The sequence below is a fragment of the Lissotriton vulgaris genome, chromosome 1_1, assembly GCF_964263255.1.
Source record: "Lissotriton vulgaris chromosome 1_1, aLisVul1.2, whole genome shotgun sequence".
NCBI classification, from domain to species: domain Eukaryota; kingdom Metazoa; phylum Chordata; class Amphibia; order Caudata; family Salamandridae; genus Lissotriton; species Lissotriton vulgaris.
This window is the reverse complement of record NC_141685.1, coordinates 1,103,753,440-1,103,775,174: the sequence shown is the minus strand read 5'-3', so window position 1 is coordinate 1,103,775,174 and position 21,735 is coordinate 1,103,753,440. Positions and strand designations below refer to the sequence as shown.

At 42.6% G+C, this 21,735-nt stretch overlaps 1 protein-coding gene across 2 annotated transcripts in view; it reads left to right on the top strand.

Annotated features, from left to right (window-relative positions):
* LOC147748681 (A.superbus venom factor 1-like) overlaps window positions 1–21,735 on the top strand; it is a 1,130,076-nt gene that overhangs the window by 30,180 nt on the left and 1,078,161 nt on the right. The gene's annotated exons all lie outside the window — the stretch shown is intronic.

The window sequence follows — 21,735 nt, the reverse complement described above, 5'->3', positions numbered from 1 at the left end:
GTGGCATTCTTTAGGACGAAAGACGGGCTCCTGGTTTAGCAATATAATACTAGATATTGCCTCCTTGTTAGGGCGTCCTATGTCTACCTCTAATCTAATGTGTGGTTCTTAGATACCTGTGGATACATAAAAAAATATTTATTCAAATAAGTATTTGGGTGCCTTATTTGTAAGGTGGATTAATTAAAGTTTGATATTTAATGTTTGCGTGGTATTTGCATGCTCTTGTGATATGTTCGTGACACTGCAAAGGCGAGGTAATTCCTGGCACAGTTCCGTTTGAAAGAACTCATGCCCTCAGATGAACTACCACCTTAGGTTTTGTCCTTATATGACGTACAACAATTGTTCCAGCAACAAATTATTTCATATAAAGTGATAAAAGAATCATTGGAGAAGAGACATATCTAACTAAAACATAAAACTGAGTAGGGGTCCAGAGGCTAAAAAGGCAGAGCCTAGAGGTGGATTGGATATGTGGAAGTCTTAAGGTGGGTGTGCCATGGAAGTGGCTAAGTGGGCTTGTGCTTGCGTGGTGCTGCAATCGTTCTCCTGCCTGCCTGTGGCCCATGATAGTCTGGTAGAAAGCTTATTGGCCGTCAGGTTCTCGGCTTCAGCAGGGGAGGGGTGGGCTCAGAGCGGGAGGCGTTGTTGTGGCATTCTCATAAAAGCAGCCCCTCCAGTCCACCCAGCCTGACCCATATGTGGAAGCAGCATATTTGGACAATATGTTAAAACCTAAAGGACTAAAAGGGGCAAAAGAAATGGAAAAGGGAACTTCAAAGGCACTGCAAGAAATGTCATGATGCAGTAGCACCCGAATACCCTACAAACTGCTTAAGGGTTGCTCAAGGAGTGCCTAAGGAGTGCTGAAGTAGTGTTTTACAATATAATAGGGGCTGCACGCAGGAACATGCCGAGGTTGCCAGAAAAAGTGCTGCTGGAATGTTCTCTAAAGGCATAACTTTCTCTTCAAAATGTTTAAATCTCAAAAAAGAATGCCATTAGTGAGAAAACAATATCCACTTTTAGCTAACATTCCAGTTCCTACCGAATAGTAGGTACATAACCAATCTTGGGCAAAAGAACAAAAAATCAGTTGTTGAAATTGCTGTTAGAAATTGAACTCAACTCAATTTATGGGTAACGTCTGTGGAAACAGAGGAGTGCTCAGTCAGACAGGTTAATATAACCCGCCCCAACTTTCCACTGGGTGACCCGGGCCGGATAGCACCTGTGCTAAGAATGGGGAAAAAAGCATGAACTATACCAGTTCGAAATGAGCAACAAACATTAAACATATGCTTCTGGAATCTAAGAGGTGTGTCACACTTTTTATAGGGCGACAAGGCCTCAACATTTCATGGCTCATTTGATATTCTTTGGTGAAATCGAAATTGCTGGCTTTGAAATCTTCCTTAGATTAGCCAACAAGGATCCTAGTCAATGCTGGCCCAAAAGAGGGTTGTCTATATTCATAAAAGCTAACCTAAATGTATTGAGTTGCAGACAGGGTAAACAATCATCTGTACAGAGATACAATAGCAAGAAAATCATCAAAACCACAACCCACCCCACCCGCCCCCCTACCCTAACCCAACCAGGCAGAATGATAGTAGAGGTACAGAACATATCAGATGGCAAAGCATGTTGTATGAAATTGCTAGCTGGAGCTATTCCGAATGAGGATCTTGTATCTGGTTCACTCATAGGCCTATGATGAACACACCTCTAGACCAGCGGTGTCGTGCCGGGCATCATCAGTACAATAGTGGCAGGCTAGCCTCCCTTTATGACCTATACATTGAGCCAAAAAAAAAAACAATAGGGGGTCACAGTGCCCAGCTCGTCACAGAAGGTCCGGATGAGACACTAAATATTCCGTTAGGGGGGCCCAGAAATCTCATATTCCTGAAGCTGATTTCTGCAGTATACCAAGTCGCAGAGCCACTTTTTTATTGTGGGCGACGTTTTTGATCCCCAACACTGCACCACTACCCTTTTTGCAAAGAGAGTGGAAATAGGAACGATTCGCCTGTTACAAGGCTTGAGGCGCTTAATATAGACCAGCAGACATAACTCAGGGGAACAGCACACAGGTTCCAACACAACATCAGAGAGTATGGCCACTACTGCAGTCCAAAATGCAAATACCTTCTCACACACCCAGGCAACATGGAAAAAGTCAGCATCCATCGCTCCACATCATACACAATTGGATGACTTCTTTAGGCCATATTTATATAGTTGTAGGGGGTAATAGTAAAGATGATGCAAGAATTTAAAATAAATAATTCGGAGATTGCAGTTGGCCATTAAGCGGCCAGTAAGCCGACAACACTCCGTCCAAACCTCCGGCACGATTGTAGCGTCTATTACCGTCTGCCAGCGCAAGCAAGAGGGGTGAATTTCAGTTTCACATTCGCACAGTGAGGCATTGTACAGTCTTGTGATTAACTTTTTTCGACTCTCTCCCGTTAGTAGAACCTGCAACGCAGATAGAGTGGTGGGGTCAGCAGGGTAGGCTGGATATGCCGCTCGAACAGCCTGACGAACCCGGACATATGTGAAGTTAAACATAAACCCACACTCCGAGCCACTCTGCGCCTCTTTTATTGTTTTGAATCGGCCCCCGACATATAAGTCTCCAAGCCGAGATATGCCTGCTGCAGCCAGTTGTCTCCGGGCAGGCACCTCCTGCGCCGCAGAAATGTCAGGATGTGAAAGTAACGGTAGCATTGGTGCATACAGGTAAGGCCTCTGAGCACGTGTTGCGAGCACGAGCCAAGCCCACGCCGTGTACTGCGTAGGGTTGACTTCGGGTCGCGGGCCACCCGACCCCCCTGAAAGAGTCAATGCCTGCAATGGAGTGGGAAGAACAGCATCCGCTTCGATAGCCACATGGGGCTGATATCTTTTGTGGGAAATACCAGTAGTGTGCAAATTGGGCTTGATCACACAGGTAATAGAGTCGGAGGTCAGGGGCTTCAAAACCTCCCCAGTCGAAGGGTTGCACCAACAGGTCCCACCGACATCTGTGCTTCTTACCTCCCCACACAAAAATCAGCAAAGCTGTGTTTAACTTTATGGGTATGTTGACGAATAAATATAACAATTTTGGTAAGAACACCATCTTTACCACAGCTATCCTATCGGCCAAGGAAAGGGGCAGGTCGGAGATACAGGACACCGGCGATGAATATGTCGGGGTCTCTGTGTACCCAGACCCCCAGGTATTTCACAGGGGCAGATGTCCATGATAGCGGAAAGTCCAGCTCCACTTCCTTAGTTAGTTGGGTTAGTCGGAACACCACTGATTTAGACCAGTTTATTCCAAGACCAGAGAAGCATTAAAACTGTACATATTCCCTGAGCAACGCAGATAGATAGGACGCAGGTTCGCGAACATACAATAACATGTCGTCCGTGTAGAGAGAGACTATCAATGGCCTTTGGCGGACCCGCAGGGCTGCTGCAGCATGTCTTTGTTGCAGTTTGCAGGCGAGGGGCTCCAGCGCCAGAGAAAATAGCATAGGTGGCAGAGGGCAACCCTGCCTCATACCTCTCCTGATGGGGAACACCGATGAGGCCCACCCATTAACCCGCACCCTGGCGACCGGGTCATCATAGAGAACCTTCAGACACTTCAGAAATAAGGGGGGGAAAGCCCATACGGCTGAGTACTGTGAATATAAAGGGCCACTGTAGGGAATCAAAGGCCTTAGCTGCATCTAGCAGTACAGCCACTGCCTGAAAATCTGGCTCAAAATAGTGCAGAGTGGAGAAGAGCAGTGGAGCGTTCCATGACAAACCCTGATTGATCTGGCAATACCAGTAAAGGGACCAATGTTTGCACCCTGATAGCGATCATTTTAGCTAAGATTTTAGCATCAATATTAATAATAGAAAGGGGACGATATGACCCGCACTGATTGGGCGGCTTATCCGGTTTCAATAAGGTGACCAGTAAAGCCTCACGGAACGAAGGGGGCAGCGATCCGTTCTCGTATGCCTCCGCATACAGTCGAGTAGCGAGATCAGCAGCATACAGCTTATAAGAATCGCTGGGCAGTCCGTCCGGGCCTGCAGCCTTGCACGTCAGGAGGTACATAATAGCTTCTTTGACATCTTCATCGAATGGTTGCACAAGATATTCACGCTGACCATTGGATAGCCACCCCAGTGCCACGTCGTCCAGAAAGTCATGTATGTCCCCCGTCGGTGGAGATTCTCTAGAAGCATGTAAACTGGTGTAATATCCCAGTACAATATCACAAAGGTCAGTGGTCGAATGGCGGGCCTCCCCAGTTTCATCAAGCAGCTAAAGGATGTTGTCCTGACTGTGCAGCTCAGACAGTTTCTGACCCAGTAAACGGCCAAGGCGGCCACCTTCACCATAGTATCACGCAATTCGGCGTCGGGAGCAATGAATATAAAATAATTCCTGGTCGAATTTTTTTTGATAGAGCGACGAATATCTCTCAAAACACCTGACTGGATGCCTATGCCCGCCCCCCCCCCCTTATAGTAACTTTAAACACCTCCCAGAGTGTTCCTGCGCTTTCTACCATCCCTTCGTTCTCTCTGAAATACTTTGCAATAGCTTTTGCTGTAGTCCTCTTAAACACTGGGTCTTTGAGTTCTCATGGTTGTAGCCACCATGCAAAGGGAGGTATCTGAGGTGTTGGAATCTGTAATGTGAGGAGGACCAGGAAATGGTCAGATAAAGTTCGAGCTTCATGCGATATTGCAGTTTTCCAGGTACAAACAAATTCTGAAACCAGCCAAAAGTCAATGCGGGACCAGGAACCATGCACCAATAGGCGAATGTGCTCTCCCAACCAGCGGGGGGGCGTTTACGCCAGATATCATGTAAGTGACCTGCGTCCAGAAGCCCTAGTAAAATATCAGCAGCCCGTTTGTGCCGGGCCTCACTGCTGCCGGTTCGGTCCATGGTATTATCTAGTCAAAGGTTAAAATCCCCTCCCCATATAATTGATGCTGAAGAAAATGAGGATATTCGGCGCTATACTTCAGAATAAAACGAGGGGTCATCGACTTTCGGTCCATAAACATTCACAAGTAATACGCTCTCACCGGCCAGTCGACCATACAGCATCGCAATCCGACCACTATCATCAGTTTCTGATCTAATCTTCGCTAAAATTAAAACACCCCTGGAGTAGGAAGAGAAGGACGAAGAGACCCGTACACCCACCCATCTAGAGCCCACCTTTCAAGCAGATTCCACAGTCAGGTGAGTCGCTTGAAGAAGGGCAACCTGCACACTCATACGGTCTAAATATGCAAACACCGACCTGATCTTTCTTGGTGTATTTAAACCACGGACATTCCAGGTAAGGAACTTGATCATACTATTCATCATGGAGGAACCAGCGATAGGTAAACACACAGAGTTCTGCCCAGCAGGTGGTAAACAGTTTGCACACCCTTACATGCATATTGTCTGTCCAAAAAGATGCAATTTTCATTCTGCCGTTGAAAAAATGAACACCCCCATCCCCCTCCCACTTCAGCTGCCCCAACGTGCCAAAGTCATCCCAATGCCCAACCCAATCCCCCCCAAAAAACTCAACATCTAAATAAAAGATTTGGGGTACACCCATGTGCGGGGGCACAGAGTGTTACTAGCCTCCCATGACCTGGGAGGTGGCTGAGCTGGTCTAATACATTAAGCCGCATATGAAAAACAACTATGTCAATCAGTTTCTAACTGAGCGCCTTAAGTCATGAACAGTGCCGGCAAGAGTGAGGAAATGGAGGGGGCACAGCTTGTTGCGCATAACACACTACAGTACATAGGAACATTCAGCTAGCAAAATTGCCAGTCACACAAAGGAATCAGGGGGAATCACACAGTATAAGTTCATTGATTCATCCCACCGCTACTCCTCTTCCTCAGGAGCAGTAGTAGATTTGCGTCTCCTACATTTCAACTGCTTGGCATATTCCATCGCAGCCTTCGTGGATGAGAATATCTTGCTGTCCCCGTCCACCCCAATGTGGAGCCGGGCAGAGTACAACATCGCGTAGGGAGCTCCCTTAGCTTGCAAGAACTTTTTCACAGTGCCGAATTCTCGTCAGGCCTTCTGAACAGCCACAGTGAAGTCAGGGAAGAATGACAATGTGTTGCCCTGATGGATGACAGTACCTTTCTCTCTGGCCATCTGAAGTATAGTGTTAAGATCCCTGTAATTTAAAATCCTATCGATAATGGGGCGAGGGGGTGCCCCGGGACCGGTTGGGTAGCCAAGGAGCGATGGGCCCACTCCACTATGAACATGTTGGATAATTGATCTGTGCCAAAGATGTCAGATATGAGGCGTTCAATATAAGTCTCCATTTTGCCCACGTTTGTTGGCTCCGGAAGCCCAGTAACGCGAACATTGTTGCGCCGGGACCACGCGTCTAAGTCCTCGTTCTTAGCCTGGATGAGGGCTAAAACTTTCTCCATGTTAGAGGTTTTGTCTGCAACAGAATTCAGTCCTTTCTCTGTAGCTGAGACCCTCTGTTCTACTTCCCCCAAACGAGCATTCTGTTTCTCAAATTGGGAAGACATATGATCTAGACGTGTGTTCACTGCAGCCCTCAATGGACTGCAGGGTTCGCTGCATGGCCATTTATCCCTTCCATGCTGGTGACGAACCCCAGCCGTCACGCTCCACGGCGCTCGTGTGCGGATGACGGCTGGGGTTCGTCACGGCCCGCCCTGTTCGTTTGTTTACCGCACAGCGGCGGAAATGGGCCAGCATCGAAGGGGTTAATGTAGATTCAATCATGGGGGGCCTTCAGCCTGGAAATCAGCCTCAGAATCTGACGCAGCCTTCTGCAGGGTCTTTGTGGTCTTGCGCGATTCGAAAGTGAAGCACGGCTGCGATTTATCGGTTCTCCCCATGGTCCTTGATCAGTCGCACCCAGTGGGGGATACCCTATCGGTGATATTGTCCCAGGCAGTTGTGGAAGGCGGATGCCAGTTGTTGGGGGAGCTGTTCCGGCAACCAAATACTGTATGAGTTGTTCCCGCGGACACTAAAATCTGGGGCAGGCCCCACAGGTCAGGGGGCGCGGGACCATGCAAACTATTCCTCTCCACCCCCAATGCAAGTCCTCAATGGTGGTAGTGCGTGAACCTCGCAATTAGGTAGGTTGTACAATGACAATAAGCAGTGAAGGTGGGCACGGGGCACACTGCGTTGATTACAGGAAAAGCACTGAGTCTGCAGGTCTTATGGGCAGCCTGCTACAGGTCTAGTGGCCCACCCGGTGTGGGATATCTGGATTATAAAGAAAGCTCAGTCACTGGTGTGCCCCAGGACTGAAGCAGTGGGCATCCGGGGGTCAGCTGCGGCCCTAAAACACTGTACGAACCGCTCCCACCAGTATCACAGCTCTCAGGTGGACCCTCAGGACAAAGGATGCAGGGCCATGTGGACCGGGCCTCTCCCCCCACAAGGCAGGGCTGCAGCAGTGGCAATGTGCATCCTTCAATAAAAGCGGGTACTCAACTTCTATAGGGAGGACAGATGTAGCGCTCTCTACCAATCCTGGGTCTCATGGGCACGCAGAGATCACCAAGGCCGAACGGCACCTCCGAGCTAGGTCGCAGCCGTCACCTCCAGGTCCTGCTGTCAGTGCTGTGCCCCGTGCTAGCCGCAGCAAGCAGGCCGCGGCCGCAGTGCAAAGCCCGATCCAACCTCCGCAGTCTGGGCCTCGACCAGGCCCCAGCCCCACTCACCGCAGCCGGCGCTGATGGGCGTCTGGAATCCAAATCAGCAGCAGCCAGCTATAATTTCAGGGAGGGCGGCTCGTACAGTCAAAACGGTCCACCTCCCGCACTCCGACCCTGCTCCACAGTCCGCCCCGGAGTATCAGCAGCTCCACCCCTCACCAGCACTGGAGTCGTGGGGTCCCAGCAGGACAAACAGCTTCAGTAATGGATTGCAGCACCCCGTACAGCAAAGGGTATGGCTTGTGCATTTAGGTCAGGCACCTATGCAGGACTGCGATCAGTGGCACGGCGCCCGCCATTTTCAGCGCCACAGTGGCGGGACTATTAATGCTCATTTGTCCGCTTACAGCAAGCAATCAGGGCCGCATCTCCGTGCAATGGATGCCATATGCATACAGGAGTTCACTCCTTAAGTCGGAAGGCGTTATGATGTCGAGATGCACCAGATTATATGATTGTGGCTCGGCCGGGCAGAGCCTCACAGCAGTGCGGCCATTCTGCCTGGCGCCCTCTAGCGCCCCCCCCCCCAAAAAAAATAACCGCTTTTAACAACCAGTCTGAGACTCTACAAGCTATTCGTACGGAAGCCCGTTCCAGGGATACGACCTTGTCACTTATGTTAATATTTAACGTTTACATCAACCATAGATGCAAGACGAACAAAACTCATATCAAAGACTTAGAGGGATGATTAACCACTTTACTATATGATTTTCCAGAGGACTGCACTCTGATAACTGGTGATTTCAATCAATCTATCTGATGCACCCCAAGAAAGATGCTGCCGTGGACAATTGTTAAGGCATGCTATGGCACATTCTCTCATTGGCTCATTTGTCCCAAAAGCCTGACCCGCAAGTGAACAGCTGCTGACAAGCCTTGAGCCCTTAGGTCTCAGAGCTCCTAATGGGAGATACCTGGACAATATTCCAGCAAAACTGATTCTCTTCTCTATATACAGGAATGCTATTCTTGACTATACTTTGTATATCTTTGTCAGTTAAATCTAACAATACAAATAGTACATTTAAAAATAGTCATTGAGCAGAAACTGACCATCACCACCAGATCATAATCATTCTAAATAAAAACTTTCACCTGAAATTAATAAATCACGCTGGAGCACTACCTACGATGGGCAACCTTAAGAGAAACTGCTGTTAAAAATACTTGCCTAGCCTCTTGAACATGACTCGATTTGTGAGTAACGTCTGTGGAAACAGAGGAGTGCTCAATCAGACAGGTTAACATAACTCGCCCCAACTTTCCACTGGGTGACCTGGGCTAGATAGCACCTGTGCTAACAAGGGGGAAAAAAGCATGAACTAAACCTGTTCCAAATCAGTAACGAACATTAAATATATGCTACTGGAATCTAAGAGGTTTGTCACACTTAATATTAGACGACAAGGCCTCATCTTTTCTTGGCTCATTTTATATTCTTTGCACCAGTCCAAGCAACCCTCATGGTGATTTAAGATGTCTAAGATTACCTTAGAAAGCTAATAAGATTTCTGAAAAAAGGTTTTTTTTAGTGTTCAGAAGAATGGCGCACAGCTTGTTACGGTATGGTCATAGTCAAGAGATTTAAGAAAGGAAATATTTTGGTTGGTGCCTCTTGGCCAGAGGAAAACCTTAACCTCTGTAATATAGGGAGGACAAAAACCTCCTTATTCTAGGAATTTAGGCAAAAGTCCAGAGCACACAACAGTATAAATAGACTGGTTTGTCTAATCGTAATGATCGTAGGGATAGACCGGACCAAGTGTATAATTTTCAAGGGTTTTTATTCACCACAGTGTTCCCGACTTGGGAATCACTGCACACATAAATCAAGCCGACACGTGTTTCGTCACAACATATGACTGTGATTCTTCAAAGCTGATATTAATGATCAGGAGCGTTGTCGGTGAGCCAGTGATAATTCCAACCCGGTCCTAATCGGGTGGTAATGGAGTTTGGGAAGGGCGGCACCAATCTGAAATGCCGATGCCGGTCCCTAAGTTTACCGAACTTGTTGTATATACAAGTTACAGAGGCACAATGGCCGTGGTAAGGTCGGAGTTATTACGTCGACCTCAATAGATGCATGGCAAACCAAACTCACATCAAAGACTTAGAGGGATCATTAACTGCTTTACTATATGATTTTCTAGAGGACTGCACTCTGATAACTGGTGATTTCAATCTTAATCTTATGCACCCCAAGAAAGATGCTGACTTGGACAATTGTTAACGCATGCTATGGTATATTCCCTCATTGGCTAATTTCTCCCAAAAGCGTGACCTGCAAGGGGAAAAGTTCCTGACAAGCCTTGAGTTCTTAGGTCTCAGAGCTCTTAATAGGAGATACCTGGAAAATATTCCAGCAAAACTGTTTCACTTCTCTATACACAGGACTGCTATTCTCGACTATACTTTGTCTATATTTGTCAGTTGAATTTAACAATTCAAATAGTCATTTTTAAAATAGATGATGGATCAGAAGCTGACAATCACCTCTAGACCATAACCATTTTAAATCAAAAATGACACCTGAAATGAATAAATCACTCTGGAGCATTGCTTACCCTGGGCAACCATTTGTGAAAATGGTATAAATAAGACACCACCTGTAACATGAAAAAGACCATGGCAACGCGATATCTATCAAATGACACTCATCGTCCTGATTATTCACTTATTTGTGATAAATGTACAAATAAACACAATGTTTGCAAAATGGGGAAATACTCAATAAAGTTACAGTCATTAAAAAGTAGGATCCTTTAAATTGGTGGTTGAACAAAGAACTACAAAAAAGAAAAAAACACTGTTGAGGGAAATTTAGACTCATGGGCAAAACTACTTCCGGAATATGAGTTGAGCGGTCACTTTGACGGTGCAGAGACAGAGAATGTTGAGTCAGAATTATCGAGTCTGAAATATTGTGGGCCAGAAATGTCGACAAATAAGAATATGGTTGTCAAGAATTTCAATATAAGTTAAGTAATATTGACTTTAAAAATATCAAAGTGTTTAATATTGTTTGTGAAAATATAGCTGTTAAAAATCTTGTTTCTATTAATGTTATGTATTTTAATATATATTTTATATGTATGCGATGTATGTTTTTTTGTATAAAAATTGTTTGTATTTTTAATATATGTGTTACATTTTTTGCAGTTATTTACTTCAATTTTTTTTATTTTGTGCTTTTAGTTCCATAGAAGGTTATGGATTTATGGGGAAAAGGGTGGGAAGTAATTTAATTATATTAAATGTATTAATTTATTTCTATTTGATTTTTGCATTTTTAGTTCGGTATCGGATTGTGGGTTCATAGAGGACTAGCGTGCGAAGTTATTTAATGATATGAAATTTAATAAAAAAGGTTTTCATGAAATTTGCAGTTTTTAGTTTCCTAGCGCGTTCTGGGTTTATAGGGGAATACGGTGGGAAGTAATTTAAATTTATTACATGTATTGATTAATATTTATTTATTAATATCTGTTTAATTGATATGTTATGGTGTTCAATATGTACATTAAATGTATTTTTCATTAAATACTAATTGGTATTTAATACATTTTAATTAATTAATTGGTAATTAATTAACGTAATTGTGTAAATAATTTTAGGTGTGTGTTGTAGTGTTTATAAGTGTAAAGGGTGGGAAGTAATTTTTTTAATTGATGAATTAATAATTGATTGGTAATTAATTTTAATTAATTATTTGGTCATTCATTTTGGTAATTGTGTAATTAATTTTAGGTGTATGTTGTGGTTTTTATGGGTGCAAAGGATAGGAAGGGTGGGAAGTAATTCATTTTAAATTGATGAATTAATAATTGGTTAATTAATTTTAATTAATTATTTGGTAATTAATTATGGTACTTGTGTAATTAATTTTAGGTGTGTTTTGTGGTTTTTATAGATGTAAAGGATGGGAAGAAATGTATTTTCAATTGATGATTTAATAATTTGTTTATAAATAATTTTAAATATTTAATTGATAATTAATTTTGGTAATTGTGTAATTATTTTAGGTGTTTGGTGTGGTTTGGATAGGTGGAAAGGGTGGGAAGTAATATATTTTTAATTGATGATTTAATAATTTGTTTATAATTATTTTTAATTAATTGGTAATTAATTTTGGTAATTGTGTAATTAATTTTATGTGTTTGTTGTGGATATCATAGTGTTAAAGTTTGTGTAGGTAATGAATGTTTATTCATTTTTTATTAATAATATATTTTAATTGATTATTAATTATGTTAATTATGTAAATACATTAAATCAAAAATGTTGAAGTGTTTTGTTAATGCTGTGGAGTTATAAGGTAGGAAATACAATAAATACATTCATATTTTAATAAAAAAAAGTTTGTAAATATTTTTAATTTAAAAGAAATACTTTCTTTTAAATGTATTTAATAATTTATTTTATATAATATTTCTAGGTTTTTGTTATATGGAATTAATATTTAATATGTGTTCTTTTTATATGTTTAACCCCTTGCATGCTGCCGCGATTTTGCGCCTGTGCGGCAAAATCGTGAGTGGGCGGGTTCATGACGGCCCCCGGCCGTCATCAGCACACGAGCACCGTAGTGCATGACGGATGGGGGCCGTCATCAGCATGCAAGGGGTTAATATTTTAATATTTATTTTTTACATATTGTTTAATAATTTTGTTATTTATTTTAATTTAAGCACCTTTTTCCTCGTGTTTGAGTGGGAATAGTAATTGTTTTTTCATTGATATCCAACACTTATCCTACTGTTGCATTCACTGGAGTGGGAATAGTAATTTTTACCCCTCCGATATCCAGCAAGCTCCCTACTGTTGCACTCATTGGAGTGGGAATAGTACATATTAGCCCTCCCCTATCCAACACTTTCTCTACTGAATTCAATTAAATTAAGCTTTATTCGATTTTTTAAACAAGTAAATCATAAAAGCACATACAAATTACTACATCATTATCATTTCATAAAATAACTTACAAATGTAAGACATATACAGTCAACTTGATTTTGGGCTCAAAGGGGTAATTAGGATGGCGGTCGGACTTTGTCCGCCCGCCATCCTGTCAGAGAATGGGACCGCCCGCCATCGGTGCAGGGGTCCCGTTGCAGACATTAGGATGCGCCCACCACACTGGCGGGCGCATCCTGCATTCCTGACATTGCGGCGGGCGGTGCTCTTAGCACCGCTCGCTACAATGCCAGCAAGGCATGTCGTGCAGTTCCATGCACAACATGGCAGGCACCGCGCGGTGCCTTGTATGTTGTGCATGGAACTGCAGGGGGTACCCATGCGCACCCCCCACCCCACGGGCCCCCAATGGCAGAAACTGCCTACCTTTCCGTGGTGGCGTTGCCACCATGGAAAGGCACATCCCCACATTCATGCTAATATGGATGGCGGTGTCTCCCAGGCACCGTCACCATGTTAGCTGGTTTTCCGCCGGGACGACATTGTCTAAGCCCGAAAGCTCTTAAAATTGGGAAAATCCACCTCTTTCTCTGGACAGTATAACATTTACAAAAAAAAGAAAACGTGCAATGTCGGCTGTAAAGATAAACCATCACACGGGCATTTACTCATTGATCTGGACCAGTTGTTCAGTTCAGGAAAACTTATTGTTCTATGTATAATGCCTAATCTGAAACGAGTTTACAGAAACCTATTGTAGTCACCAGCAATAACCCTGAATATTAAACGTGGACAGGGTAAGATGGTGCGCTTGAACAGTTGATTTTGTCAGTTCAATAATATTTCTGTTCGCTTCCAAAAAGCACAGGCAACTACTTTTGAGATATTTCCTGGCAACCACGCTCATGGTGTTGGGGTTATTATAATATTCTAGGTGGCCAAGATTGCATATTATTTTTTTATATAATTTAACCACCTAATATGCATTGCCCTGTCCAACCAACAGCTGTCATTCAAGATTTGACAGTTGAGCAACATTTTATCTGTGGTCCAAATCCAATGCCACAGTAGGACTGGCTGGATTTTTATAATGTCCACTAAATATGGCATGCCCAATTCTGTGTGACAAATATGGGTAGAAGTACTGTCTGGAACAGCCAACAAGAACCTAAACAAGGAGTTTGACAGTCTGTAAGGAGTTGACATCAGCGTAGCCCCAGATACCAGCACCATAAATTGCAATTTGACACGCATTTAGCTTTATGTATTTGTAGCAATGCTACTGGTGGCCGGCTACCCAGTTTTCTACTGAAGTTTGATAGGGCTGCCAATGCCTTAGTAAATAATAATATCCTGGCTTTGACTGCCTGAGTCCAGGTTCCCATTCAGTGAAACAGAATCCCTAGGTAAGAAAACGTTTTTGAGCATTCTATCCTTTTAACATCTATATAAAAAGCTCTACTCTTGTTACTGCCTACCCCGCTCCTCATTATGAATGTTTTTGTGGTATTAACCGTCAGACGCAGGTTAAACATAAATGTAGCAAAACTAGAAACTACCCGTTGCAGACCCAGCGGAGTACGTGCAATAAGGACAGCGTCATCCACGTACAGAAGAGTGGGTTCACAAAATGTTAGATTTAAAAAGATCCACAGGGATACCATCGGGACCAGGGGCCTTCCCTCCCATACTTGACATGATGGCCTATTAACTTCAGAAAGGTCAAACTGTAAGTCAATTTGGTGACCACTTGGAATTTTTTTTATTAGAACATTTTGAGAATGTATAAATGTAAATATACATACAGAGGGAAGAATAAAACATGACATAAGTAGGGAAATGATTCATAAAATATAACAAATGAGGCAAAATGTAACAACAAAGCTCCCAAAATGCATAGGAAAAAGATAAGAGAAGAGAAAGAAAAGAAAGAAAGAAAGAAGGGGGGACTAGGAAAAAGAAAAGAACCCCAGAGTAACAAGACTGATTGTGAAAGGAAATGGAAGCAAAAGGGTTAGAATAATCGTAGAAAGAGAAAAGAAGCATGAAAAGAAAAGAGTAAAATTAAGAAGGAAGAACAGCGCAGAAGGGGAAGAGTTAGAGACATAGTTATCATCCACTGTGGTATCCAGGAATGGAGACCAAACCTGAAGAAAAATGGAAGCTTGATCCTGCAAATTATAGATGATACGTTCAAAAGAAGCTGTTTGTATCATTGCCACTAGCCATTCCTCCTGGGAGGGAGATGAAGAAGACTTCCAATGACGCAAGATACAAATTTTTGCCGTAGCCAAAGCAGTATGAAGGAGACGAATTTGTGGTTTAGTAAACTTTGGTAAGCCACGAAAATCATGCAATATTATATTAGCAGAGGTAAAAGGTAAGGGCAATGACATAGAAGAAGCCAGGGTGCTTCGTACAAAAAGCCAAAATGATCTAGTACAAGAGCACTCACAAATAATGTGTGTTATATCACAACCGGGGGCAGAACATCTCCAGCATAAAGAATGAGAGATTAATTTAGCACGATGTAATTTAACCGGGGACCAGTGCCATTCGTGGATAATTTTAAAAATACAGAATTTAAGGCGAGCTTCTCGAACACCCTTATGCAAACCTTCCAAGATGAAATCCCATTGAGCATCTGAACATGCCACAGAAAGGCGTGATTGCCACTTCAATTGAAGAGCTTTTGAAAGGGGTTGCGAAAATAGAGGATGTAAGAAAGTCTTATAAAGACCAGAGGTGACACCCTTAAAAGTTCCCCATAAATTTAGATAGGATAGGATAGGAGAAGTGGGCAACAACTCTGGTAAGGAACCCAAATGTTTGGCTATAGCTTGTTGAAGGTGGGAAAATGCACTGGATTGTGAGGGCGGCAAGTGGAATTCCTCACTAAGTTGGGACAAGGATTTAAAATTATCACCATGAAACAATTGTTCCAGAGAATGAATACCAGCCTCCCGCCACAAAGGCCAGGACACCGTACGGCCACGAACCCGAATAGCCGAGTTAGACCATATAGGAGCATTAAAATGAAGCCGTGGGTTAGATTTCAGGATACAATGACTTCTCTGCCAAGATTTATACATAGCAGATAATATAGGGTTCTTGGGGTCAAGAGAACTGGAACCCTTGCCGTATTAAAGAGACAAACCAGGACCAGAAGCCAATAGGTGGCGTTCCAATGGAACCCATTGGGGAATGTCTTTAGACTTAGGTAGAAAGAAAGAAAGATGGGAAAGATGAAGAGCAAGAGAGTAATGCTCGATAGAGGGAAGACCCAAGCCACCGTGTAATTGGTGAGATTTCAATTTTGCGAGGGTGAGACGCGGTTTAGCTGTACCCCATATAAAAAGTTAAATTTTTGCATCGATGGACCGGAGAGTAGTCAGAGGAATGGTCAAAGGAAGCATACCGAAAACATAGAGAAAGCGTGGAAGAGTAACCATCTTAATCGCCTGAACCCGTCCCCAATGAACCCGTCCCCAAAGGGATAAACCTAGGGCTTGCCATTTATCGAAATCTCTTTGCATTTGCTCAATTAAAGGAGTTAAATTGTCCGTGACAACATTATCCAAACCCCTGTTAAGAAGAATCCCTAAGTATTTAAGCCGAGAAGGTTGCCAATGGAATGGAAAACCAGAAATTGCATCTTTTGTAGTACCAATGGACATAGGCAATGCTTCACTCTTATCCCAGTTAATCTTATATGCAGAGAAGGAAGAGAAATCATTAATGATGTGAAGGAGAGCGGGGAGAGATCGTGGAAGATTAGTAAGAGTGAGTAGAATATCATCCGCATATAAGTATATTTGAGAGTGACCAATTGGAAGAGGGACGCCCACCACATCAGCCGACTGACGAATTGCAGCAGCCAAAGGTTCCATAGCCAAAAGGAAAAGAAGAGGGGAGAGTGGACAACCCTGACGGGTACCCCGTCGGATAGGAAATGGGGTAGAAAGAAAACCACCGCAGTTAACTTGGGCAGATGGGCTGTCATAAAGGAGACATACCTTAGCTATGAACTGATCTCCTAACCCAAATCTTTGCATAACGGTAAAAAGGTATTCCCATTCGATGCAGTCAAATGCTTTTTCAGCATCCAAAGAGAGAAGTACGGCGTCATCATTAAAATGCTTAGCTGACCAAAGGGCATGCGAGAGAGTATGTAATTGATTCCGAGAGGAACGGCCAGGGACAAAACCTACTTGGGAATTATGGATCAGAGAAGGTAAAACCTTGCGAAGTCGTGATGCTAGAATGCTAGCAAGAATCTTTACATCAGAATTTAAAAGAGATATAGGCCGATAGCTACCACACAATAGAGGATCCTTGCCAGGTTTGGGCAAAACCGCTATAATGGCTTTGTTAGAGATAGCACCAAGAGAAGAGTTCTCCACAGCTTCCCCAAAGGCATCATGAAGGAGATCAATTATACTTTGACCAGTCCATTTTAAGAATTCAGGGGGAAAACCATCATCCCCCGGAGCTTTATGGTACGGTAAGGCAGACACAGCAGAGGAAATTTCATCCAACGTGATAGGTCCCTCCAGAAGACCCCTACCATCATCGGAGAGCTGCGGAAGCTGTACATTATCTAAAAATTTGAACATCGCTAACTTATCTATCTGAGTACTTGGGAAGTAAAGAGATTTATAAAATGAGGCAAATTCCTCAACTATCTCTTGTGGCCGAGTAAGGATATCGCCATTACTTGATTTAATCGCTGGAATCGCCATAGAGGCCTCTCTTTGACGCAACTGTGCAGCCAATAACCGACCAGCCTTCTCCCCCTGTTCATAGTGACGACCTTTCATCTTTTGTAAAGCATATTCCGCCTTAGAAGTAAAAAGAGTATTGAGGGACATACGTGCTTGTTCCAATAATTTACGGTTTTGAAGAGTTGGTGTCGAGATATATAGTTGAGAGAGTCGGCGGATATCTTTTTCCAGATCAAATTGTTTAGTAGCATTCTGTTTATTGTGAAGGGCAGCATCCCGCATAAGTTGACCCCTGATGGTTGCCTTAGCAGCTGCCCAGAGCATTCTTTTAGAAGAGACTGAATCTTTATTATTGAGAAGATAATCACGTAAATGGGACTGTAAAAGAAGTTTACCCGCTGGTGCTTTATATTTGTTGATATTCAAGCGCCATGATTTACGCCCTGGACTCATAAGACCCAAGTCGATAGATAAAAAAACAGGGGAGTGGTCAGATATAGCCGCTTCTAAAATCTTGGAGTCAGTAACCAATCGGACTGAATGTTGCGAAAGAAGAAAATAGTCGAGGCGGGAAAACGTGCCGTGAGAAGAGGAGAAAAAAGTGTACTCTTTATCTTGTGGATGGCTTAGTCTCCAATGATCAACAAGACCAGTGTCTTCAAGAATATCACAGAAGATAGCTCTATCCGAAGCATTGATAGTGTCAATGCAACCCGTTCTATCTAGAGCAGGATCCAGTGCCATATTCCAGTCGCCACCAATAAGAAATTGAGAGGCATTTATTTCTGTAAGAAGACGATTAAGCCGAAGAAAAAATTGCTTTTTGGAGCCTAGCGGAGCATACACGGATCCCAAACAAATGAAGGAGTTACCGAGCTTCAATTTAACAAACACATACCGACCATCCGGGTCAGACTATGATTTTACAATTGTGAAAGGGAGTGATTTCCGAAAGAGGATGGCTACCCCGCATTTGCGAGTAGGGTTAGGGTTGGTGGGATCAGTTTTAGAGACTGAACTGTGTATAACTTTACCGACCCAATCCCTGCTGAGTTTACTAGACTCAATATCGTCCAAATGAGTCTCCTGCAAAAGAGCAACGTCCACATGCTTGGAATGCAAATAGGAAAGGACTTTCTTACGTTTGATGTAATGGGTAAGGCCATGAACATTCCAAGAGATCACAGACAATGGATGAGTAGGCGGCATGATAGTAGAAGTGAGAGAAGAAGAAGTGAGGAGAAGCAGAGGCAGTAAAGAATAGAAATGCTACTCTGGGAAACCAAACAAAGAAAATTAAAGAGATAGAAAAAAAGAAAAAAAAAATAAGAGAAAGAGGGAAGAGGAGAAGGGAAAGGAAAAATCAATAAGGAAGAAAAGAGAAAAGCAACCTAAGCTGTTAACTACGGGTCTGGGCGCACTTAGAGCAGCGCCAAGGGAGACCGGACCCCCTTCGAGTAAAGAAGAATGGGGATCTAGGAGACAAATGATAATATAAAATATGTGAGTCTCAATGGGATCAAATGACAACATCAAAATTGCACAATTGTAGCATTGTAAAACTGGAAACTGTAAAATCCCCCTCCCATAGTAAATTGTCATGAAATGTAGTGATAAAAGTAGAAAGAGCAATAAAAACTTCTTAAACTGAGAAACATACGATAAGAGCATGTTACATAATTGAAAAGGTGTGGAATATAGAGTTAAGTAAATATGAAATGCCATACAAGATCAGAATAGCTATTAAAGGAAGTATATAATATCAAAGTTAACAACAGTAAGAACACCATAATGAAAAGGATGAGTAACAGAGAGAAAGAGGAGAAAGAAGAGAAAATAACAAAACTCAATCTAAACATATTAAACAATAAAACGAAATAAATATCAAGCAGGAACAGAATAGCTAATGAGTGAAACATATAGTGACAAACATAATAACAAGAACCTCATCAGAGGAATGGGAATGAAGAAGGAGAACAATTCCTCACGGAATAGGGAATAACCGTATAGTATATAACAAACAGAATCTGAAAATGAATAAATATCGTCAGAACTGGAAGTAATACACAAAAAGAACACATAAAATAACAGTGAGGCAAAGAGCACTATGGTAAACATATAGTAGAAGTAACCATATTACACAGGATACTGGGATTGTAGCTGACAAATCTGGTATCAAGAGCATTACCAACAAGAAGAATTGCTATAAACTTTAGAATGAGAAAAAGAAAATAAATAGTAGAAAATATAGAGGAACAGGAAGGCGGAGAACACAACATGAAATAGGAATAACTGGATTATGCAATGCATTAAATCTCAACTAACAAATTTAAACAGTAAAAGCATCCTCAACAGTAAGAACTGCTATAAGTTGATAAGATAAGAAAAATAAATATTAGAGTATAAAAAAGAGGGGGGATTCAGGTAGCATCAGCAGAGGCCTTAAGAGGTGATCTAGACTTGTCTCTTTGCTGAGTATTAGTGAGAGAAGAGACAGAATGTAAAGCTGAATCCCTATCCTCCTGAGAACGAGGCAGACGAGTAATGTCCCTGCCACGTTGCCTGGAATCAATACAGGAGTTGGAATGAGGCATTGGCATATTTGTAGATGAGGTCTTAGAGGAAGGAAATTGAGCAGAGGATGAAGATTGAGTTTCCATATCATTGGACTTAATATCATCCAGAAATTGTTGGAGAAGTGCAGGATCATAGAAATCTTTGGAATCGCCATTTCTAGTAATGCGAAAACGTGCAGGTTCAAACAATCCATATTTAATGTCCATTTGACGGAGTTGGGGTCGTAGGGAAAGAAACGCCTTCCGCCGTTCATTTGTTTCCTTGGAGAAGTCAGCAGCCATATGAATGGTATGACCTTGAAATAGAAATGAGCCACGTGAACGAGCCAGTGATAAGATCTGTCGGGTGTGCTCATGCCGAAGGAAACATGCAATAATTGGTCTGGGTCGTGCAGAGGCACCAGAGCGTGGGGGACCCAGTCTATGAGCTCGTTGGATCTCAAGAGAAGGAGTAAAAGAAATACCAGTTAAGGTGGGCAAGACATCACAGAGAAAGGACCTCATATCCTGCTTTTCAATATTCTCCGGAAATCCAAAGAAACGGATATTATCTCTACGACTGCGATCTTCCAAATCGATAATCTTACTGTGTAAAAAGAGTAAATCTTGATCTGAGCCCTGAACCGAATCCAGTCAATTTTCCATATCCGTTATTTTAGAGTCAATGGCAACAATCCGTGTATGAAAAGTAGTGAGCCCTGCCCTAATAGACTTAGTTTCTGCAGTCAATGAGGTCATGGTGATATCCAGACCCTCCAGTCGTCGGTTAACCCCAGAGAGCTCTTGCAAAATACGTTGCATAGTATCTGATAAGGACTTGTCATTCTGGAGTGGTGGAATTTGTGATGAAGGGGGCGACGCAGAGCCATTGCCTTTAGTTGTTGGAGTTGAGGGTTGTTTGACTGCATCAGAGAAAAGCGTCTGCTTAGGGCCACGACCACCATTTCTATTGCTAGACATTGTAATGCAATGTTGTAGTGGTGGTCTGCAATAGCGAATTGATAAAGTATTGTAATGGGAAGTAATGATGAAAGCAAAAATGTATCAAGCATACAATTAATGTTTGAAGATGGAAAAACAATACAAAATTGTCACATACCCAAATATCTGTTCACACATCCAATGCAATACTGTAGTAAAAAATTGTGCGTACCAAAACTACCACAGAAACAAAGCATGCAAGTGCAGTGGAGGAGAGTGACAATAGACCAGCAATATTATAAGATTAAATTGTAAGAGAGCATTAGGGTCTGTGCATCTTGAGAAAGTAAGGCAGTACATGAAAGTAAAACCCCAATTTGTGCACAGGAAGGCAGGTATCATAAAACATGAACATTGGCATGAAATACAGTTTCCCAATGGTACATAGTATAAAACTGCTCTTGGAATAGCAAAAAGACAACGTGAAAATTCAATTAGAGGGTTAAGGAAATTCACCAGCTATCTTAGGAGGTAACACAGTTAAGTATTTAAAGTTCATGTGAGTAAAAATGAGGCAAAACAAAATTTCCCCCGTGGAAATTACTCAAATGACCTCCATGCTGTGAAAGATGTCATAGAAAGTTTTAATTTTTCAAAGGACTCTGTTACTATGCTTCATAGAAATCCCCTGGTAAGTGTCTTAAAGGTGGGCGTCATGCAATAAAGATGCACGCAATTGCAAACAGTATTATAAATATATTATTCCATGTGAGAAGACACGAAGGAAAAACTCTTCCTAAATGCAGCTGGAGAGGGCGCTGAATACTAATATTATGAGCGCGCA